The sequence below is a fragment of the Trachymyrmex septentrionalis genome, unplaced genomic scaffold (assembly GCF_001594115.1).
Source record: "Trachymyrmex septentrionalis isolate Tsep2-gDNA-1 unplaced genomic scaffold, Tsep1.0 scaffold107, whole genome shotgun sequence".
In the NCBI taxonomy this organism is placed as follows: domain Eukaryota; kingdom Metazoa; phylum Arthropoda; class Insecta; order Hymenoptera; family Formicidae; genus Trachymyrmex; species Trachymyrmex septentrionalis.
Genome location: NW_017304196.1, coordinates 478,352 through 483,427, shown reverse-complemented (window position 1 = coordinate 483,427; position 5,076 = coordinate 478,352).

Here is a 5,076-nt window from a genome sequence, read left to right as displayed (position 1 = left end):
CGAAAGAGAACATAAAAATAGTCTAATATATCAACGACACAAATACGAAAAAAAAAATTCGTTTATTCATAAAATAATAAAATGGTCGACACTTGCAATCGTAATATAGCGAATCGTACTTATTTTTTTATTAAAGAAATTTCCAATTAAATATTGTAATTACGCGTAAACTGTCACTTCTACATTTCTGCTCTCTTATTTTAGTGACTCGAGATTTGTGTGTGTCGCATTCACATATACAAATATCTATACGTGTAGACTAACAGCGTATCCTGGGCCAAACTACAATCAAACATCGTAGAATACTACCCAGGTACAAGATGCTCTCTCAACATCAAAATGTTGGCGCCATTTTTGGACACGCGAATCTGCATACATACATACAAATTACATTCTTCCACACGTAAAAATTTTATATGCACATATATCCTTTGTAGGAAATCGCAATAGATGATAGTTTTAAGAAAGGTACAAAAATGAAGAGAGGGAGAGGGACATGTTTACCAATTGTGAAAAACAAAATCAGAAATTAATTGTCGATTTACTTTTCTTGCCCCTACTATTTAAAAAAAAAATTATCCATTATAGTACAAAACTACTATACAATTAAATTAATACCATTTTGATCTTCTTGGCAATACCTCTTTCAATTGGCACTTATATTTCTTTTTCTTATCTTGTTTATGATAAAATAATTTATTTAAGGATTATATCATATTTTTAAAAGTATACTGACTACTTTTAATTGAATGGATTCCATTATATAAATATACGTTCCATTTTGCACTTTGCTGCGCGTGACTTGGCGCAAGAAATGAGCATATCTCTTGACTGACGATATTAGGATAGAATCAAAAAGATAGATCAAAAAATTATTTTGCAATATTCTCGGTCGATGCACACACAATATATATACATATATAATGCATTTGCTGTTGAAAGAACTATTGAGAAGTCGTATTTTTCACCTGTAGCATAGAAATATCCTGTGAATAAATATTCAATGTATTTCCAGATGATTGACATGCTTGTTTTACATTATGTAGATATGTATATTTTTGTATTTTTCCGTAAATAATATTAACATTTTAAAGTATTACATTTACCCATGGCTTGTTCTATTTAAATCAAATATATGAAGTTAACAGTTTATCACCTTAAACAAAATATACAATTTTACTCTTTTATTTATTTTATACGAAGCACATGAGCGTTTTCTTTAATTTTCATTTTCCTATATTCTACGATTTGATACTAAAAGCGTATCTTTTGTCAACACTTTCCTAGATTTCGAGATCTCTGTTCATATGGAATTTAACAAGTCTCATGATGATGTCGTTACAAGATTTCACACTACTATTATTTGTAACGTTTGATTGCCCGATAGAAATTTTTGGAAATTTATTCAAATAATGAATAAGCAAGGAAGAAATTTAATGGGATCAGATGTTTAAAGTACAGGAGGTGTTAACTTAGTTCGTTGACTGTTGTCATTGCAAAGTGTCTGAGAATGCAATTCACAATCAATATCGTACTGCCAGCATCGAGATATTTTAGCTTCGATCGGCGGTATCTCATCGGTACATTAAGTCCGTCGTGATTCACATTTCATCGTGCATTTCTTAGAAGGTGTCTTATCTTCATCGATATTGTAGGTATGCAATGATTTACTGTTTAGCAATAGTATCATTAAATTATTGCCGTTACAAATTGAAACTTTCATAAATGAATAAATAAAATAAAAAAATTAATAAAAGCTTATTTTACAAAATTAAAACATTAATTTTTATTAGTTGTGTCGTATTCCGTTTAAACTGCCATATCTTTTCAAATCTTAATAAAAAAGATTGTGTATATTCTTAATTTTTTTTTTCCTAAAAAAAATTTAGACTCATTGTATTAAAAAAAAATACTGATTTTAAATTAGATCAAATATGCATTTTTATTAATAATCAGGAGTTTTGAGATATCTAATATTTAAATTATCATCAAACGCAATCTGAATTCTGACAATATCTAACTTCTTAACAATATCCAAGTGTTAAACTTTGAATAGATTGAAGACAATTATAACAAGAAGCGATTAATATAATATTCAAGAAACATATAGTCTACGACGACATGATGAGTAATATATATTGAACTGAAATAATTACGTCTTATAAGTTACATCTGTATTTCCGAAAAATATAGCCATTTCTATCGTTCTATCGATTATTATCAGTGATTTTTGTAATTCAATCGTCATTATACTTTATCGGCTCATCCTTGACAGAGATATTCTTGTTTCATTGTATACCTTGTTCAGCATTTATTTCTAATAAATATGTTTTCGCCCACCAAGCGAATGTCTGCCGTCGCATCTATCTAATCTTGCTCTTTACTACGTTGATAAAGATTTTTCCTATTCAGTCGGTAGTATTTTAACTGAATTTTTAACATCGCAAAAGCCACTGCAGTTATATCTCTCTAACGAAACCTATATAAAAATCGTGTTAGACTGATTATTTTCTTTTTAAACGGTTTTTATAAAAATATTAGAAATCTTATTTTTTCAGTTTCAGAAAATTACTTCATTACCCGCTTAATCTCATCTTCGCATAAATCACGAGTGATTAAAATAAAATTCACTTGTACTCGTCCGATCAGTCGTCGAGCCCATCCTAGACTACGAGGAATATCTTTTTTCTCGCGAATCGTCGTCGACAATAAATCGTCATCTCCCACCCGATTCACTTCATTGAATTTCGTGGAACCTCATGGCGCACAACGAAAGCTACTAAAAACGATAAATTACAATCTAAAAATGCTTGCTGAGGGAACCGGTGGTGCTGGAGGGAGACAACAGAGAGAACCCTTCTTCTCGAAGAAGGATAGAACGAAAGAAGCTCGATCGAACGGCAGAGAGGTGCTTTCGATGAATCGACATCGGGGAAGGGATTCTCGAGGGCGGCGCCACGTTTGCGCCACGGTATAAAGAGCCACGGAGGGGAATAAAAAGGTGGAAAAAAAGGAGCTCGGGTGAGAGTGGCTAACATGGAATAGCCCTTAGCCGGTACGATAGCCGCTCTTTAGGCTGATGGACTTTTGTCCCCTTTTCCCTTTTATCCCCTCATGACGCCACTCTCGTTCTCTTCGCCTGTCACCTCTTGCCTGTGGTCCAGCTTTCTACCTTCATCGCATTCTCTCTCTTTCTCTGTATTTCCTCCGCTTGTATCTGCTCTCTTTCCTATTTGCATTTCGCGATCTTTGCTGTGCCTTTGTGTATGTTATAAATACACATCACAAGAGAATATTGAGTTTTGTTTAATATAATTCGCGTTATCAAATTCTATGCGTATATATAATAAATATAAAATATATATTAAATATTTTTCAGTAATTTCATTTACTAAAAAAAAATTTAGTAAATTTATCTATAACATATTTACTAATAAATAGTAAAATCATAATTTCTTATCATAATTGAAGAATGAGGAATATAAAATTTTTGTTAAAAAATGTTTTGGTAATCAATATATGCTACTTGAAATAAATGGATTATCTTGGTATTTGATAGAAAAAAGAGATACACCAGAGTATAGTTTGATAAACGATAATGAATCTGCGCGTTTTATTACTCATATTTATTTATTATACAAATAATTTGCTCGACATTAATTAAATAATTTAATTAATTTTTCTTGATATGTTATAAATTACGCATCACTGAATAGATAATTACTCATAATTAAATAAGCGTTATCTTTGCGAGAACTCTTCGACAAATGCTAAGACATGATGAATTACTATATAGATAGCAAGATATTCGCGAGAATATTGTTTTCACTTTATCACGTCGTATAATTATGAGCAACATACATTGTTGCATTTTTAAATCAGTGATGTTAATAGTGTTTAAGTTATAATAAAGGAGAGATACTGAAAGGAGAATTTACTGTTACCTCTACCTTTGTAATTTATGAATCAACTATGATATTTTATTTATGTGTAACTTAAAATTTTGTGATGCAATAAGATGTATCTGTATAATTATATTTATATGTAATGTAAATACTGTTCTGCAAAGGAATCTGGATCTCGTCCTAAGAGATATTAAACTTTTATCATTCTTTAAAAAACGATTAACAAAATATATCTATTACGTGTATTTACGTTATATATTACTCTTTGGAGAGAAAATTAAAATATACATCTATACATGCTCATATATCTAGATATACATATTTCTTTGGATTATGTGGCATAAACGTATATGTACAAAATTAGGCAGACCATATATATCATATTGTACATTAAATATAAATCGCAGATAAGCATATATTAATCATTTGAGGTACTTTATATATGTCACACTGCCTAAAAATTTATAACAGAATTGTCTTGTATGTCACATTATCTGATATTAAAATTATTATGGAAAAACGTATTTATCAAAAATCAAAAGGAGATTTTTATATTGTGTATTAGAAAACAGAAAACTAATTTAAAAAATTAAAAGTAAATTTTACACTAAATTTTAAAATAATTTATACTAGTCATTTTTATTTTTATGCGTATAAACTTAATCTTCTTTTCTTTATCTTCTCCGGTTTTCCTGGTAGGGAGCGCATCAGTTCAAGCATTGCGACATAGTCTACAATGTCGGTAACGCAGGTTTCAAAGAAGAAATCGTAAGCAAGCGTTACCGATATTGTATCGATTCTAAGAAACATTCGATTATTTTGCAAAAATCGACACGACAAAAAGCACAAAAGGATAAAAGAACAGGTTATAAATGCCATTGGTTGCAATGTGCCATGCTTCTGAATTCTCAAAAGTCGAAATAGATGATTAGGAATTAATACTTAATAATAAATATAAATAAGCGATAGGAACACAGTTTAAAAAATCATTTTCTAATTCAGAAAATTCGCAATAATTACTCAAGTAATACAATTACGTTTAATAAACATTAGAAATTATATATAAACTGAAAAATAAATGTTAAAAAGATAAGTTTTTTAAACTATTTAATAAAATGTTATAAAAATGTTTAACAAGAACGTTTGTAACGTCTATTAAACATTTTTTTAC